The sequence below is a fragment of the Puntigrus tetrazona genome, chromosome 13, assembly GCF_018831695.1.
Source record: "Puntigrus tetrazona isolate hp1 chromosome 13, ASM1883169v1, whole genome shotgun sequence".
Classification (NCBI taxonomy): domain Eukaryota; kingdom Metazoa; phylum Chordata; class Actinopteri; order Cypriniformes; family Cyprinidae; genus Puntigrus; species Puntigrus tetrazona.
In genome coordinates this window covers 8980303-9000405 of record NC_056711.1, presented here as the reverse complement: position 1 = coordinate 9000405, position 20103 = coordinate 8980303, and the positions used below count along the sequence as shown (strand labels likewise).

At 37.7% G+C, this 20103-nt stretch overlaps 1 protein-coding gene across 3 annotated transcripts in view; it reads right to left on the bottom strand.

Annotated features, from left to right (window-relative positions):
* Positions 1-20103, bottom strand: part of sertad2b (SERTA domain containing 2b) — a 33256-nt gene that overhangs the window by 7939 nt on the left and 5214 nt on the right. For 2 of the 3 annotated variants that reach the window (XM_043255601.1, XM_043255603.1), the window contains exon 1: positions 5739-6028. The exons of the other annotated variant lie outside the window; for it this stretch is intronic. The gene's annotated coding sequence lies outside the window, so the exon portion shown is untranslated. Of the gene's footprint in view, positions 1-5738; positions 6029-20103 lie in introns of those variants that run through there. 3 annotated transcript variants of the gene reach the window in all.

The window sequence follows — 20103 nt, the reverse complement described above, 5'->3', positions numbered from 1 at the left end:
AAAAGGCAGAGAAAAATTTATAACTGTAAAAAAACAAAACAAAACAAAACAAAAAAAAAACAACAGGCACGAATCATGGAGTTCCACAAACTGTTTAGTCTTTTGCTGTGCATATAAACTCACCCAGAATGGCCCTAGAACTGTATGCCATTGTCTGAAGCTTCCAAGAAAGTCTAGCAAATAAAGTTTCCCACAGTAATCCACACAGAGGAATGCCACGGCAGCTGAACGCGTCCTTGTGACTCACGCTGAGGAGTGGATACGACTGTCTGCTGCGCTCAAATGCCACTGCCGCCCCACCCTACGCATTCCTTCTGATTGTGCCTCTGACTGCTTCTGCTTCGCTCCATCATTTTACTTTCATCTTCAGTGTGAAAGGTCAAAGTGTGTATCCTTCTGCTCCCTAATTCAGAAGTACTCTGGCCAGGGAATTTCTATGCCAGTCCTGTTCTATTGTTGGAATCATTCTACTGCACTGAAACATACAACTAGATAGTTCCCAGAAAGCATCCTAAATAACATATACACATCCCTAAGTATTATTATCCACTTATTATTTAGTAATCAGGAATTAGGATTTATTTAAATAAAATTTTTTCCAGTATGTTAATTTATTTTGTTTGTATGCATATATGCATGTATATATGTATGAATGAATATACACACATATGTGTGTTTGTGTGTGTGTGTGTGTGTGTGTGCATATATAGTCATCAGTGTCTTAAAGGTTTAGAGGACTGAAGGCCCTTGCTAAGGTCCAAATTTGTGTTCAAGATACAGTGATTCACATCATAGGGAACTAAGAAGTATGATGAGACACAACCAAAAAGAGAAAACTTTGTTTGGAAGTTCTTCACCACTTCTCGGTTCTTTGACCTTTTATGCTTGTCATTACCTTAACCGGAGTGACTGGACAACCTGTACACTAGCTCCTGACCTGGATATATTATCGATAGGGAGACAACAGGAGGAGCTAGAGAGGAGGTAAAACGAGGGAAATGTTGAATTCTCCTCAGTAAGAAGTGCTGGGCCAGCACACAGTGTTCCCTCACGCAAAGAGACATTCATAAACAGACAACCTGTCTCTTTGCTCCCTAATGCACCAGCGCTGAGCAATGACCCTGAGTGAAAACTCTCCAAGGAGAGGAAAAAACACAGCGTCAAAAAATGTCTATGGTGCAAGACAGGCTTTATCGAGTTCGACAAAATGGCTGGCAGAAGCCCACCTTTAAAGGATGCTTTAAAGTGCAACTTAGCTACCAGGTGAAGCTGTAACCGGGAGCCAAGTGTCTGAAACAAAGCACCGGATAACGGTGGAATTAGCGTAAAAAATAAGGCAGAGGCCTTTCGGGAGGAGAGCTCTGACTGAGTTGTCAGAGCAGAGTCTGGAAATATGTCAGGGCTGCTAAGCAGGCTGTACGTTCTGTTCCAATCCTACACACAACACATACGGCGCATGAGGGACCGGGTGTGACGGCGGAGCTTCGGCACTGGGTGTACTGGTGGAGATGGAGTTAGAGAATGCGGCAGAAAGGATGGCGTGAGCAGCCGAACAAGTGCAGCGGAGAGGATGGAGCACAGAGCGCAGAGTTTTCAGTGATATTATGATCCTGTAACAGGATCTGCACGTTTCCATGCCTGTGCTTCAGAGCTCCCCTTCCCCTTCACCTCCACACAGTGCTATTTCAGATCCGGAGGGTACTGATTCCCACAAACACGCGCATATACACTCACTCACGCTGTCTCTAGCTCTCAAACACCTGCAGAAATAAATGCATGAATGTAGACAAAGTCGCATGCATGTAGCAAAACACTGAGATTTACTAATGCAAATGGCTCCATCGGACATAACGGGCATAAGCACGTATTAATGACAACACCAGTCATGAAGCAGATGACGCCACTGGTTAAGGCTATTTTGCCAATAGAGATTTTACTAAAGTGACTGTTTTAAATCTTCGAAGCAACCAACCAGCTATGGGATGAATCGTAACATTGAAAACTTTGGTTTCAAGCCAAATCAGACAAAAGGACAAATGTACAATCCTATTTACCCAATATCTCTAATGATCTATCCATCCATCACTACTTGCTGGTCAGAGGCACTTGGAATTAAGGGGAGTGGCATTCTCATTCTCAAGATCTGATTGGACAAAATTTGTGTAGTTCAGGATGAGTCATCAATATTTTTAGCTTACTTTCAACAAAGGAGAAAGACTGCATATTTCAAACAGAAGTGAAATTTGACAACATACAGGAATGACAACTAACTTTCATAGACTTTTTTTGGTCTTCAGTGACGATGATAGGAGACGGGAGAAATTGAGAAACTCTCATTTATGTAGTCTTATTGTACAGGGGCTCTGCACTTGTTGTAATTTGTTGCAGTGTAAAGATGGAGTGTCATTTATATGGGAACTCCTGATGAAGGCTCAATGACACTGAACAAACAAGCAAAACAGTAAGAAAGACTAACAGAGACACTGAAAGAGACTACACAGAAAAGGCTGTGGGAGAAAGGATAGATGGAGAGAGAGATGTGTGAGACGGTAAACATAGAGCGATTGAGACAGACAGATGGAGAAGGCCCATACGCCACATTCTCACACAGCACAGAGTGAAAGCTGCAGGGGTCAGACAACCGTCTGACATCTTAAAAACTAACAAAATAACATGTCTGTAAAACTGCCGCATGCTGGATCTGTACGGTACCTCACCCGTGCCTGTTGTACTGTCTTTACTATACCATAAATTCTTACATTAATTTGCACTTACAACTAAAAAAGTGGGCAGATATGCATCTGTTGCTTTACTGCAGTTTTTTTAGAACACAATTTTTTCACTTTTAGTGGCCCAAACTGAAATAAAAAAAGGAAACATCACTAATAAGTAAGTCTGCACTCTGTATCATGTAAAACTTTCGGGCTTTCAGTTTTTACTTTCAGAGTGCAGACGAAAACTCATTCTGCAACTAATGCTCTTCTAATAAGCAGATAAGATGTCCGTTTGTCACAGCTTTTTTGGGCCATTGTGAGTCATAACTAGTAACGATGTGAAAAAAGAGTGAATAAAATGGCTGACATAATTCTGCTACGTTATATATTTTTTAATTTAAGTTTGATTTAAGTTGAATTTATTAGATGAAAATACAGTAAAACACTTACATTTTAAAAACTGCTTTTAATATATTTAATAATTTATTCCTGTTACGCAAAGGTGAATTTTTAGCAGCCATTACTCCAGTCTTCAGTGTCGCATGATCCTTCAGAAATAATTCAAATGTGCTGATTTTGCACTCCAAAAATGATTTTTCTAATTATCATTGCAGCGTTCTGTAGTGCTTTTTTTTTTTTTGAACATGCATCATCTAATGCAAATATCACCCAACTAATAGGCCTAGTGGAGCTGTCGATCTATCAATCAGCATAAAACTGCAATTTTATAAAGTCTCTCATAAATGAAGGATAGATGGAGTGGATGACACACTTCAGAGCAGGCAGAGCTGTGGATCTCGATCTCAGAGAGGCGGCACATACTCTGAGAAGCTTCTTTACGTCAGCAAGAGTAACAAGACAACCCACATTACAGATTTCCCCACAGGCACCGAATGTTGCAAAGCACTGTATCATGCACTCATATACTGTACACGCTAACACTGGAGATGTTCACTTTGTTGGACAACTTATGCATAAATTAAGGAAGTTTGTATGAAAAGTTTGCATGTATGTTTACAGAAAACACTCACGGTAATTTCACACTAAAGTCGTACGCTAAAAAAACCCCAACAATTTCTGCAATAACAAAAGCTGTGCTTGAACAAAAAATAAATAAATCAAATAATTGCGGAGAGTAATATAAGAGAGGAATGACTTAAACTTCCCTTAAACTTCTCCTAAACATCACACTCCTGTTAAAAAACAGCTAAATAGTAGCTGAGAGAGGAACGCAATTCAAACCGGTTTGACCAGAGGGGCAGAAGTCTTGGAGCACTATGTGAAAGTGTAAGATAGGCACGCACACACACACACTTACGAACACCATGTAAATGAAAATAAAACTAAACAAGCAACAAGTGATGGAAATGAAACTATTAAATTATTAGTCTTCCTTCGTGTGTGTTATAGCCCTCCTCATTTCACCAATCAGGTACAGTATCATATCTCATTTCGAGAGATTAGCCTGCGAGACGAGCTATTTTACTACAAGTAGCATATAACTCAGAACGATCAAGTTCACGAGACTCACTTTGCAGCATAAACCTTACAGGAAAAACATACGAGTGGCCCTTTAACATGTACTGGTACAGAACAGCTTTCTGATGTCCACTCTTCAAAAAGTCAGCGAGGCGATTTATGCGCACTGCTTGCACATTGTGACATTTACAATTAAATGAGGGACAAAACCTAATTTTTCTTCTGTGACTGTGTTGCAGGAAGGAAGTGCACATTTAAAGATGACACAGAGAGTACAACATGTAAATGTCACAGAGTCTGTCTTTTTGTTTAAAGGAAATAAGACAGCAATACGACACTCATCAGGCTGACGAAAACAGGGGTTGTAATCTACTTTGCTTAATGTGAACCGTGCATTCAGTAGAAAATTCAGCTGGACCTTGATCCTCTTGAATTTACTGAGTGTGTGCGTGCATGTGAGTTATTCGGACTTTGAATGCCAGTGTGTCTGACAAGGATAGCAACTGCAAAATAACTTCTGCTGTGAGCCGCCACAGATTTCACTGACTTCTTTACACTTGATGAATAAACAGTTTAAGTGACGAAAACAACATGGTATCTTCGCTGTATTTTTCTAAACTTATTGCTGCAGTCAGCTTATTGAATTTTATACATAAAATTAAACGTACAGTTTCACGCTGCTGTTTCTAGAGTGAGATTTAAAAGTGAATTTTCAAACACAGCTCAGAAAAGACTCACACACTACTGGGACTCAAAGACACTATCCCTCACAATCCCATTTTTCAGTATGTGGATTTGTTCCATGACGACCGAATAGGCCTAAATTTATTTATCGCAATCAGAAGCCAAAAATAAAACCATCTACTGTGTCAAAGCCATTCAGCGCCTATTTACCATGTAATCAAAACCATGTTTAATTCAACCATAAAGTGAACATTCAACTTTGTACAAAAAGAGACCGTAAAAAAATAAAATCACCATAAATGTTAGAACAACATCTTATTTCCATTCATTTTACAAGTCACAATCATTTCAGTTTCAATTTCATAAACAGTTAAATTCAGAGTGGACGAAAAAAGTGCAATAAACACGCTGTCACTTTGATTTTAGTTTAGAACCAGTGAGTAAAAATTAAACTTCACGATTTTAATGAGTTGAAACTGTTTACAGATACACTAAAGCACAAAATGCAAAAAAAAGACATCCGATTTCAGTGTAAAGTGTCTATCTGGTTCTGGATCTCTTCGGTCAATCGGATCAGTATTTTTTTTAATAACAGTACAATAAAGCGCAACCGTAAAAAAACAATTAGAAATATCAAGATGATCGATTTGATTCAATTGGCGACTCGGTTCGGCTACAGAGCGGGTCTGCCTTGGGTTGCGACATGCCAGTGAACTTTCCTAAGATCGCACCGACCGCCAGACAACAATGCGCGAATACACGTATGACTGTTGCCTCCGCTGTGTGCAACATCAGTGACGCCGCAGCGTTTCCACGCCACTTACACGATCTCAGTTATTTATGAATAAGCTCCGCGCTTACCTCGTCTACTTCAAGTGGAGGAATAAATTGAAGCATCGGGATGGATCTTTGTTTTATCGTTGACAGTCGGCACCGATAAAACTCTCGCGGCTGATGAGGAAGGTCGGCAGTGAGTTTGTGGAGAGAGAGAGAGAGAGAGGGAGAGAGAGAGAAAGAGAGAGAGCGAGAGAGAGAAAAGGACAGCAGACTATCCGCGAGCCCGGAGTCAGTCACTATGACCGACACAATCGTCTTCCAATGCGAATGACGTCGAGAGAGACTTGTGCTCGACTACACCGAGCCTGGCCTCGGAAAAGTCCAGCCCCTCCGCACGCAAGCACTGCCTCCACGCGCCTCCACCCACCGACTCTCGGGCTGCGTCTCAAATACCATCTCGCAGCCTACCTAGACGGCGTCACGGGCGCGTCGCGAGACACTTTGCGCGAGCTGAACCGACGCCGAACGCGTACGTGATGAAGCAGGCAGCTGAGCAGGTTTCGAGACACGGCCCTATGCTGTACGTGTGTAGCGTATAGGCAGTGGAAATGGGACTGGCAAAAGTTTTTGTAGTCGACGCGTCTCGTTTCATCTCAACCTAATAGCGCCTGAAGCTCTTAAAAATTAAACAGGTTTCGCTCGGTGAAAGGACCTGCTTAGTCTGCAGATGTGGCAGGTCAAACTAAATTTCGTATATACAGTTTTATTTTATTTTAATAAGGAGTTGTTTTACTCAAATCTGTGACTGTTCAAATTTTAAAAACTACAGAAACGGGCTATCCTAGGCTATACTTTTAGCCTAAATTAAGCTGTTGGCCAGTACAAGTGAAGGAAAATAGGCCTATTTGTTTGATCATTTTTACTTGAGTTACAGGATTGAAGGCTGAGCAGGAGGAATGCAGTCAACGGGACAGTTTGTGTTCAAATTGAGAAAATGGAATGTGATTATTTACTGCCATGCTGGAAAAAGTGTTCAAATGATGGTATTATATTACAATTGCAAAAAAAAAAAAAAAAAAAAAAAAAAAGGCAGAATTTGTAAAGGTTCAAGGGTTGCGTACAACTAAATGTGGGGAAAAAATCATTAAAAGTAAATAAAAAATAGTTTTCAATGCATACATAAAACAAGTAAACCAAATCATGAGGTACATGGAGTTAAGGCAAAAAAAAAAACAACTTCTTGAGTGCATGTAATAAAAATGGTTTGCTTGTGAAGAGCAATATGCATACTTGAACCTATAGTTCCCAACAGCTGCGTGCTGCATGACCTTCCTGATGATGCTCCTATAGAGTCCTGAAGCTATCGAACCGCCACCACATGGCAAGGACAAGCACTGCATATCTCATAACCTGCTTTATACTGTATCCCTCTAAATTAAGACAGCAGTGTAATTACAGTTAAACGTAGACAGTTATAACAAACAACACAATTTAAATGTATAATAAACAGCGCACAAATTTGTCGCCAGCATCAAGCATATCTGATGCAAAAAGTCATCCTTTAAAACTGTCTAAATGATTGCTCTGCCAGATATAAATACACATCATTTTGAACTGGACACGAGATGACATGAGATCATAAAAGTGGCACACTTCTTTTAAGCAATGCATCATCCCGGAATAAAATGCTTCACTGTCTGCCCTTATTTTTAGACTCGATCCCCTGTATTTATGTGGCAATTAAGCATTATTTCCAAAGTAAATACACAATTCAAAACACATAAATAAACTTTACTCTCTCTCCAAGGGAACCAACTAACACAGTTTGCACACTTCAGCAATGCAGTGTGATTTATTGCCACCACTGCAATAACACAGGGCACGTTTCCATACAGCGTTCATGTACCATCGCCAGCGTATTTGGCAACGAGGCATTACGGCAGGCACCTATTTCAAGTCAGAAGCGTGCTTAAGTTTATGATGTTGCCTTTTCGAATGTTAGAGAAAGTCTTGCACATTGCACAAACAAAAAAAAGCAACAACAGTGAGTTGCGCAAAACAGGCTAACTTTATTAAACATCTATAAGACACGTCCCACACTTCTCCAGAGCTACGCCTCTCAAATTTCCCACATTAAAACAGCAACAGAAAACGCGGCACAAAAAGCAGTGGTGTGAATCCATGTTCCTGTGTCTATCTCTGTGTTGTTATAAATGAGGAGGAGAGAGCGGAGCAGAAGGGTGGTTCTAAATAAAGATTTCAGGTCAAAAACAGGAAATGGCTCAGTGAGCAGTCGAGGTAGGACGGAGTAGTGCTGGCCGCTGGGCGGCATCTACAACATCCCCTTTGTTCCCCCACACTACACGCAAGGAAGCGCAGCCCGTCCCATTTCTCTCTCTCTCTCTCTCTCCCCATCTCCCTGTGTCTCTCTTATTCCCCTCCCTTTCTCTCTCCCTTCGGATCTCTCCTGCCTTTCTTTACGAAGCCGGTCTTATACGTTGTGACAGTGTATGATCATTTGCTGTGGGAACCTCCCAACAACTGCCTCTTCAGCGTGAGCGCCGAACATGGCACGAACAGTGTGGGCATCCATTCAAAAAACATATGAGTCATTACCGAATAATGAGCAACTGCTTTATTTCCTGAGCTAATCCTACTATGATGTACAAATCATTTGTATTTAAAGGGATAGTTAACCCACAAATGAAAATGTAACCATCATTTACTCACCCTCATGTTGTTCCAAACCTTTATGAATTTCTTTTTTCTGTTGAACACAAAAGAAGATATTTTGCAGAATGTGTGTAAAGTTGCTGGTAACCATTGACTCGAACAGTACAGAAAAAACTATAGAAGTGAGTGGATAAAAGCAACTCTTTGGCTATCAATGTTCTTAAAAAATATTTTCTTTTGTGTTTTAACTGAAGAAAGAAACTCATTTTGGAACAACTTAATTGGGAGTTCAGACAGAATTTAAATTGAAACAAAACTTTAATTATCTCATTTAAGCGGAGAAACAAATAAACAACAAACTAAACAAACTATTTGGTTACATACAGTCCCTCCCAAAAAATAGATTTCAAAAGGGGGTTTTAAAAGACCCATGCTAAAACATGCTTAAAAACATTTATTTGTAGACATGAATAGATAAATATAGATAGATAGATAGATAGATAGATAGACAGACAGAGTGTCATCGTTTACTCTCCGTAGCTTCATCATAGCTTCCTCTGTGGAATAGAAAAGATCATTTGAACAATGTCCATATAATGAAGGTCAACAGCGTTCAAAATAACCTCAGACCAAAAAAAAAATTCCCTTAATATATCTTTTTAATGGTTCCACTGAATGGGTCGGAACGTCATGAGGGTAAGTACGGCCAGAATTTTAATTTATTTAGGCTTTAATTGAAAAGCCTCAGAACAACAGGTCATGCACGTCTGAGGTAAAATGTGAAGCCCTCCAACTCAATGATATCGTGACAAATATTTATTTCACCAAAAGTGGTGTGAAATCATGTTGCTCTATTACACATAGTCATGACAACAAAAGAGCTGCTTGATTGCAGTGCTGTTAATTACAGGCCTCTTCAGGGTCTCAGTGACACAGACACACGGGGTTCTGGTGCCAACAGAAACGGCCCCGACTAAACTCCTGCTAAACCCTCCCGTCCAAACCACAGTCCACTCCACTCCTCCTTTACACTAGTAGAGTACCCTTGGCACGTCTGTCTCCCTCATTATCTAATTTGGCTCATTATCATGCAGACACACTTCAGCAGGGGGTGCTCCCTCATCTTAACGTCATAACTAATTGTGGCCATCGATAAATACCTGTTTAAATCAGTGGCCTGGAAGAATCACTCATGGGAAAAGAAACATTGAATAAATAAATATATAAATAATATTATATTCAAAAGTGTTTTTCTCGTTCTTGTTTTTTGCCACGTAGAACTGTAGATTACACTACTATTCCAAGCTTTGGGGTTTGTAAGATGCTCACTTTTTATGTGATAAAAATATAGCGAAGCAGTTGTGTTGTCAAATAAATATTAGAACATAAAATTAATCTATTTGAAACAGAAACCTTTCGTAACATAACTTTACTGTTACCTTCGACCATTGCTAAAGAAAGTATTAATTTCTTTTAATAAAAATGAAAGTTTCTGTGCAATTACATAACTTTTCTTGTCACATGATATGACTCGTGAGTATGAGCATGTTAAGACACGTTCCAATAGCACTGGGGTAAAAAAAAAAAAAAAAAAAAAAACTATTAATTTCTCTATGTAAAACAGAAAGAGTCAGCTGCCTGTTTCACTGAATCTATTTAAAACTGACGACTCAAAATAAAGAAAGTCAAAAGTTCTTATTTTGTTAAAAATATATTATAAATATTTTTTCTGGATTCGTCAAGCTTTGATATATTTTGGTTTAGCTGATTGAAAATGGATGGTTTCTCTGAATGCAGAAAAAAAAAAAATCATCCTGAAAAATATTTTCTTGACTATATACTGCCCGGCCGTAGTGGCCAAGGAAGGTGAGAAGTCAAAGCCGGTCGGAAATCTGATTCCCTTTTGTTCTTCATTTATTTATTATTGGCTGTGGTCGGCCCGTGTCTGAGGCGCACCACGTGCCAGACTGACAGACAAGCATGACATGAATCTCCCCTATGTGCATCCAGCAGCCCACTTTCCCTATGGCCAACGTTATCGCATTTCCCTCCTGTGCCGCCTCCACATCAGAATCAGACCCTCACGACCCAACTCCTCTTACTGCATACATGTGCAGAGCAATGCTGCAAACCCTGAGTCATGCAACATTTCAGAAAGAGAAACCTGGAGGGAAAACTGAGAGATATGAGAATGTGTATGCGTAACACTCTCGCCTTGCAGGAAGTGGGCAGGTAAAGAAGAGAGGACAAGATAAAGAGCGGAAACAAAGAACTCGGATATTTAATTATAGGGATCATCTTAACATGAGCAAACGGGGGAATTTACGAGAAAGCCTACGAGCAATGCTGTGATAACAGTTATTTTAAAATAAACAGAAAATCTGATCGCTGGATAACAACCATCATCTCAATAGCAAGGAAACAGAAGATAAATGAAAAAGGATTATTGTAAGTCATCCATCAACGCTCTCCCTAAGGTGCTGTGTATTAAGGCAAAGAACAACAGGTCATGCTATGAGGCATGCTGTGCTTTAAGAAAAAAAAAAATGGAAAGAAAGCTGAACTTTGTGTACATGCTTGTATTTTATCCCATTTCCATGGTGATTATGCAGAACAATATTGATATAACACAGCGTTTTCCAAGCCTCCTCCAGACATTAGTAGGTTTGCACGTCTCACATGAACATACGCTCACATAAATACACTTACACACCCCGGCTGGAGCAAAACCAACGAAGTGATGGTTGTGGTTTTGGAAGTGGACTCCATATATGACAGGACACCATACATCATGCTGTTTTTCTCTTTCATTCTGTGATTCTCCTGGCTGGGGCTGGACAACTTCAAAACGCTCAAGATGTGTTTATAGGGAGCCAAATTTTTGAGTGGACACAAAGACCCAGAACGAGCGGAAAGGTCTTACATTAACGGTATGACGTTTTGGCACGGAACATATTCAATAAAATCCGGCAGGAAAAGAAAGATATTTCATTAAAGGTTGGTGCCACTACTAAAAGGAAATTCTCTGTGGGAGGATAACAGATAGATAATAATTCAATGTAAATATGAAGGAAAAGGGTCAATGACACAGTACTCATTTTTTGTCAGCATCTATTAATTTATTTATAAATCTAGAACTCATGCAATGGCTTGAATGACTGTAATTTTTATTTGAATGAATACCTAGGAATTCATTTTGCTAAATTTTTTGGCGTGCGTAAGGTTTAAAACACCAGTGTGATACAACTTTTACTCACATAAAAAAGTACAATGTACGTACTGTCTTATTGCAAAACTTATCTGCTGTTGAGGTGGGATATGGGACAGATTTGATGTTGTGGGTTACGGTGTAAGGGATGGGTCAACAGTGTAATTATAAATGCAATAACAGAAATTAATTGCATATGTTATTACTTGAAGATATTTTTACAAATATAAGAATGATGTAAAAATATATGTACACAATAAGTGCATTGTACCAAATTAATAATTTAAATATAAGTACATAGCAGGGCCACTTAACATATATATATTTATTTATTTTATTTTATTTTTTTATTTATTTTAAAAGTGTCATTGACAATAAAGATTGAGGTTATTCTCGCATGTATTGTACTTTTTACTTGTTATTTCCACACCACATCAAATACTACTTTATGTTGTTGTACACTCTTATTTGTCACTGGCACGTTCTCTGAGTGTGTCTGTGTGTCCACTGGCTCCATAAAAACTTTATCACGTGTGCTTGTGAGTAATTTGCCATAATGTCTGTAAATAATGTGTTTAAATGAAAGCATAATTACATGGGCGAGCACGAAAACTAAGCAAGTCTTTCTGGTGTGTGTCTGTGCACTTAATGCCCAATGAATTATTGCATTCCTATTGTGCTATTCATAGACTCACGACTAAGGTTACAGTACCAAACCCATGTTGGGAGAGACGGTAATTGCAGAAAACAGGTAGGTAGGTTTCTACAGTGGTCACACTTGACGGCAAACATTCTCCTATCATGACTTGCCTTTTTTCTTCGACTGACTAATTCAATAAACATTCCAGCGTTGGACATTGCACCGTCTTCAAACTCCTTTTCCTCTAAAGAAAAGGGATTTTTGTCTTTCTCGCATCAAGCACTTGTTTGATAGGGTCCAGTTGTTTGATCAGTGGTACAGACAGCATCACTGATTTAAATAAGCATGAATTTATGAATATTAGTCACAGCTGAAGATGGCCTGAGTCAAAAAAAAAAAAAACACGTTTTCGCCAACATGGCTTCAAACTAAAAGACATGACAGGAGCATAAGAAGGAGAAGTGAAAAACAGCAGGTTTCAAATGAAAAAGATTGAATGTCTTGATGAAAAACAACTCATAGCAAAAAGCAATCATTTTGGTATTTAGGGCTTCTGCATGCCAGCACCTCTGTATTCAACATGTCTCTTGTGTTTTCAAAACTGTGGGCTCCTAAAGAATGTCTCAAATCCCAATTTCCATGTTCTTCTTTTTTTTCCACTATTTAATTTTGGTATTTTGTGGTCCACTCCTTCAGTTATTTTAGTTTCTGTTTACTTGCTGAAAACACTACAGCGTTTGTTGCTGTGTCTGCTTCCTCTGAAATGGCCTGTTGAAGAGAATGAAGCCACAGATGTCACTAAGAACATCAAACACAGAAAAATGAAAGGCACCAGAGTGCTTAGGATTGTGGGTAATGAAATGATTGGACGACCCTGGACCGAAGCCACCGCTGAGATGTCACTTAGGATAAGAGCTACACCAATAATCACTGATCACTGTGCGATGTTTTCATACCAGTATCGATATTAGCCAAATTCAGGGTTTTGATGACCCAATTTATGTCCTGTAAAATAGAAAAATGAGACAATAATTACATATTTGCAGTCCAGACTCCCTTGAGTCAGGCCATTTATGGGTACATTGTTCAGCCTGGTCAGTGTGGTTGTTCAAGGAGCACAGTGGAGTGATCTTTGTGGTGGGTGCATATGAGGAGTCTGTTTACAATGGATGGGAGGAAGACCCCTATGGAGAGAGTTTGCTGCTCCAATAACTAAGGTCCAGACTCACAACTCTACAACACAAACACAACATTAAGGTCACTATGAATATCGTGCTGAACAAATATTTTAGCAAATTTTAGCAAATTACTGAGCTCCTGTTATATTGCGCTCTCTCTGCTGGACGTGCATTCGTTCAGTGAAGTCTGTGAAGTTTAAAGGAAACTTTAGTCAGTTTTTCTTCATGCAAAATGAAAATTTGGCATTATAACATTTAAGATAAAAGATACACCCAAAAGATGTATGTTATGCACAAAGTAGAACAGGTCATTTAACGTTTTTTTTTCTTCTGAAATGGTCAGTTAATCAATGGTTGATTTTTTTTTTTTTTTTTTTTTTAAGATTTTTGCAGTTGTTTTAGTGACTTTATTGTGAGAGAGGGGGGAAGGAATCGCAGGAGAGTCAGGACCCAAACTAGGGAAGTCTTATGTGCTGCCCACGAGGCTATTGGCACCTGAAATCGAGAATTCTAACACTAAAATAGAACATGATGTTTGTAGCAATGTTCTTTTAAAATAAAACCCATGTCTAATGGCAACACCCTAAACTGTAAAATGACTGTAAAAACTAATTTAAACAACTTTACAGTTCAAAATTAATTTTGAAAAAATTCCAAAATGTTTTACAAAATGATAAAACTCACATTTTGATAAACATTAATAATTTATTAAATAAATGATTAACAAATCTTATTACAATTTTGCAATATTTTTCTATTTTAATATATTCTGAAATGCAATTTATTTATGTGATGGCAAAGTAGATTTCTCAGCAGCCATTACTTCAGTCTTTAGCATCATATGATTCCTAATAAACTTTAATATGTTGGTTTGGTGCTAATGAAACACTTTTTATTATAATTGTTTGCAGTGTTTAAAACAATTGCAGATATATATTTTGAGGATATTCACAGTATTCTTTAATAAATAGAAAGTTAAAAAAAACATTAATATATAAATACTGTAACACTGTAATGTAACATTGCATTTTACTGTCACTTTCAATCAATTTTGTGCAACCTTAATCGATTATTGTATTAATTTCATTAAGAAAATACATACATAAAATTCTTACTGTCACTATGTCATATCAAAGCCTGTAACTCTCATTCCCTTTTTGTGTGACTACATTTCCCAGCATCCTTTTTCAACACAAAACCATCTTATCAGTCACTTTTTCTTTGTACTAATTGCAATCACTTACACAGTGATTACCTGACCTTTATAAGAGCTCTAATGTCTCCTTCATTTAATATCAGCCTCCTTTTCCCTCTCTTTTTCCCTCTCCTGGTTCACACTTACACACACACACACACACACACACATACTCTCACACACACACACATTAGGCTGCTGTATCTGTGCATGTGCCTCAGGGCTTCTCCGGCAGAGTGAAAGAGAAAAGCTTTGGCCATCACAGCTGTTCCCAATGCTTTAGTCCCCATTGCTCAGCAACAGAGAACAAAACAAAAGCACATCCCTCCCCTTCAGCCCTTTCCATCTCCTCCCATCCTCTCCAGCACCACTACCACATTACGAACCGTTCGCTCTGCCCCTGCACACACACACACACACACACACACCTTCTGTCCTCATACCCTCACCCCTCCCACCATCCTCACACACAAACACCAAGTCCTTTGTCCACATTCACTTGGCAAAATATATATTCTGCACTAAAAGCGATTAGGAGTCTAGCCAGAACAGTAGTGCGAACAGTAGACAACTCGTGTTCTGCTGAATCAAACCAATAAGTAAACAAATCAAACTAAAGCTCCATAACAACTTGTCATTTTTGTTGTTGTTGTGTTTCACTTGCTGAGGAACTTTCTGAGGTAAACACATTGTCTAATCTTTCAGCATACATTTGGGAAAGACAGTATGAATATTTGAGGCTAAAAGAATATAAACTTTTACACAGACAACGTCCCAACAATGGCAGCAATACACGTATATATTCAGCAAATGCGTAGGCCCTAGCTAAAATGTAAACATTGGCAACAGAGAGACAAGACATTATTTTAACTGGCGTGGTAAATATAACATTGGGCTGAAAAAAAATGTTAAATGCTTCTTGCCCAATCTAAGACAGAGTCATTTGTAGTCACAAGATGCCAGACACATATAAGCAATGGGACAAACTGGTACAAACCGTCTGATACCAATAGATTATGTATTCATTATGATAGCAGGGTGTTTTGAATGACTGGAAAAAAATATGTATAAATAATAAGTTACATTTTTATTGAGTGATGCGTTACTCATTCAAATAATTTGTTCAAATGGCTAATTTATTCAAAAAAGAAGCAAGTGTTGTGGTGCGGTGTGTCTGAAATCACATACTGTACTACATCACAGTACGTACTTCATTTGTATTTCTACTTATTTTGAGACTGCCCTGCTAAAAAACAATAGAAGCTCAATAGAAACCATGACCGAAATTTTGATGTTTTCTATTAAAACGCCATTATAACCTATTCACTTTTTCCAGTAAAACAATTTTCCAATATTTCCAAAATTTTCCAATAGGATTTAACGTCCCACCAATAGAATCCGTCACATACCAGTAGACACCATTATAATTTCCATTATAATCCTATTATAACCATTAAATCCATTACATTTTCTGTTGTGTTTTTGGCAGGGTTCTATTGTTTGTTCAACAGGGAGTTAAAAAGTATGTTCTATATAGTATTAATATGGATGAAATTCAGACCACATCTGTCATGTTGTCATGTGACCTACCAGTGTCAGTTGTGTCGCTATACTTCCATTAACATATCCTCTCCCAAGGGACAGTAAAATGCACAATTCAGAATCCTGCAGGAAATAGTAGGCCGTTCAGGTTTGGCTTCTTTTTTCAAATACCATCAATTCAGACATTCTACTCTGCTTTTATCTCACTGCATAACAGGGAGGGTTTTTTTATTTTGGATACAGCAGCTATCATTAATAATACTTTATTGAATAACTGACTCACTTTTCAAAAAACATTTAACAGTTCTATTGTGGATTTGTTTAGAACTATTTTCAAATGTTTTTTGCAAAAATTTGTGACACTTGATAAATATTAATTTACTGTTAATCACAATGACTTATGTGAAAAAGCAGCACTCTTTCTCGCTTGCTTATCATATGATATACATACAAAAAAACAAACATTAAATTAAATTCAATTCATTAATTCAATTAGTCTTTGAATCCCAGATTTTCAATGCAAAAATTTGCAAAAAAAAGTATAAAAAGAGTGATGGGGTCTCTTTCTGCACAATAAACTTTATGTAGGACGCCATAATGAGAAGGATTAAAGAGAAATACAATAGGTGTCTCCTAACAGCGCTTTAAGTTTCTCAACAGCCGGCTGACAAAAGGGAGGAGCAGTGCCTGTCAAACTCCAGGTCACAATGCTGACAACCCAGTAGGAGGACACGAATCTCACATGGCACACAGTGTCCACAGCCTTTTCTCACACTCAGCCATGATTTTGACCCTGACACGTTAGGTGAACGAGTCGGATTAGATATCGAGCATCTGTTGGATGAAACGGTGAAGGTGTCTAAATGGCGTGCCTCTCTCTGAGACAGCTGCTGTGCTATTATAGCTTCACACCTCAACAGCGAACACAAGATAATGCATATAAAGTATGAAAATATGCTCCTCCCAAAGGTATTTCTCAATAACCTTCACCCTTACCAGTAGCCTACAATTATTAATGAAGAATTGGGACCCTAAGTTGATGTTACATACTGTACACACTGCATGTTTAACCTTACCTTCATCAATTAACATTACCACATCAATGTATTTACATACTTTTATTGTGATGCTTACATATACTTACACATCGCATTTTTAATGTATTTAATAGATATAAAAGGTTTTTGTGTGTGGGTGATTTCGTTTTCAATTAAAATTTTGCTTTTTGTGTTCTGTTTTTACTTTAAAAACAAACTGTAAATGAAATTAAAATTTAATAAAATAAAAAAGGTACCCATCAACAAAATAACAGAGACCAAATACTTGGAAGACTACCTGTTGAGGACCATTAGCTTAAACGTTTTTGTTTAAAAAATCAATTAAAAAATCTACATTGTTCAAAAAAAATTTTGTACACTTTATCGACTTAAAAAAACAGGCTGTCAGGTCATCAAAACCTTTCGAAAGACAACTTCTTAAAAGGGCGAACTTGCTTCAACGCGTCAACTCCATTGTTTCTGTGATAACTAAGAGGCCTTTTTGTACAAGATAGTTATTTTACAGCTTCTGGCGACGGGAGAAGAGAAGTTGGCTCAATGCGGTGTGATAATAGACAGTTTTATAATAAGAGTCGAGTCGACTTTGCTCCACTCCACAGACATAATGAGGAGGCTGGACGAGAGAGCCAGGCATGTGAGAATGCGTCCTTTATTCCTGCAGCTCAGAGCCTCACTAAAGCCTCTGTTGTGCAGGCCTGGCATACATTTATGACACAGGGCACCAAACCAGCGCCGGTTCTGCATCTTTGACTGCAACATGGGGCTCAGATGTTAACACATGGTGCACACAGTGCAATGAGCCCACAGCAGTTAATCAGCTGATAATTACCCCACTGGTGAAAACACAATCACGACCACAGGCACCAGAGCGGCTGTGGAATGACATGAGGTTTATTATTTAAATACTCTGATAAGGTATAAGCATGCAAAGTAATGACACCTTGTCAAAACATGGGACAAATTAAAACTAAAGCTGCACATCAAGACATTTCTTGTGTTGGTGGCAGAAAATTATAAGCTGAGGTTGGAGTTCGTTGAGGTTGTTGTGAGATGTTTCTTACTGTACTCAGTGTCCTGCTGCCTGTCTGATAAGATCCCAGAGACAGACACACCCCCGGATTCTCCTCATCTATTATTCAATAATATCAGCAATTCACAGCCCAATCAAGAAGAGACCATTGAAAAGCAAGCACAACGCCATGTCTCAGACATACAAAGAGATCAGGCAGGACGCAGGACTAATGTCTATGTAGGCCATACCTGCTTCTTTGCATAACGAAACAAACCAAATATAATAAATAAATAAGCACAATACTGCAAGAATGGTTTAAAAATAGTAATCTCCGGCATGCAAAACCTTGAATTTATTTTATCCTGTACGATACTGTCTGCTTCAGTTGTATTGAAATGAAAATTCTGTCAGCATTTATTCACATTTACAGATTAAAAAAAGTATTCAGTGCTCCATTTATTGCAATAAGGCCAGGAATTTTCAAAAAATATAAAAGTTTAAAAATATAAAAGACGCATGGTCTATATTCAATACATTGTTGAAAAATTTTGGGTCACAAAAAAATATTTAGGCCCGGATTTACAGACAGGGCTTAGTCTATAAACCAGGATTAGGTTATAGTTGAATTAGTAATTTTTATAAACATGCTATAAAAAAGAAAAATGTGCATCTTAAGACAAAGCAATGGCACAGACATGTTTTAAGATCAGTCAATGCAAGTTTCTTTCAGCTGAAACAGCTCTGACTAACATTTTAGTCTACAACTAAGCTTAAGCCTTGTCTGTGAAACCGTGGTTAACGTTTATGAAACAAATTATACTCAACAGGTCCGCATTTAACTGATTTAACATACTGTTAGAAGAGTAATGTTGTGAATGCACTTTATTACCATTGAATTAATAAATATGTTTAAAAATATGCAATTAAAAATAACTGTTCTCTATAGTCCTAAATGTAAGGTTTAAAATGTAACATTTTCAGTAGCTATTATTTCAGCTTCAGTGTCACATGTTCCTTCAGAAATTATTTTAACATGCTGATGGCCATTTTTATTATTACCAATTACTTTCATGTTTTGTGTTTTTGTGTTTTTTTTTACATTATAAATGACTTTTGGTGAATTTAGTTCAATATATAACAATGATGAACTAAATTCACCAAAAGTCATTTATAATGTTTTACATTTATAATATATTTATAATTATATATATATATATATATATATATATATATATATATATATATATATATATATATATATATATATATATATATATATATATTCATATTCAACAACTTGAACAGTATAGTAACTGACTATAGCAATTTAATAATTTAACCCACTTCCTAGTAACCATTATTACTTTTCTAATGATTTTAAATCACCCAAAACTACATGATTTTAGAAGATTTAGATATGGCACATAAGCGAGACTTATTTTATAGGACACCCTATAAGCCACAGCCACCATTTACTGCATATGCAACCAACACATTTTTAATTTTAGTGATCAAAGAGTAAATAAAGAACGACATGAGGGTAAGTAAATGATGACAGAATGTTTATTTTAGAGTGAACTGTCCCTTTAAGACATGTTCACCGCAGGTCAGAGAGATCTTGTATGTCCAGCAAAAGATGTGCGCTTCAGTGCTTAGTCATCAGAATTCCCCTGTTTTCTGCAACACACACACAGGAGCGTATCAAAGCCACCCTCAGGGGGAAAACACACTACACAACATTATTCAGTTACTAAATACTACTGATTGCAGCTCTATTTATTTTTCCTTAAAATATAGAAATGAGCTTTTGATGATTTCACACATTTACTGCAAAAGACTGTAAACGTACAAACATACTGTATGAAACCATTCACGCACTAACCCCTAAAGAGGTGCCTTCAGACAACGTATTAATGTATTCAGAAATGTTTATTGATTTGCCA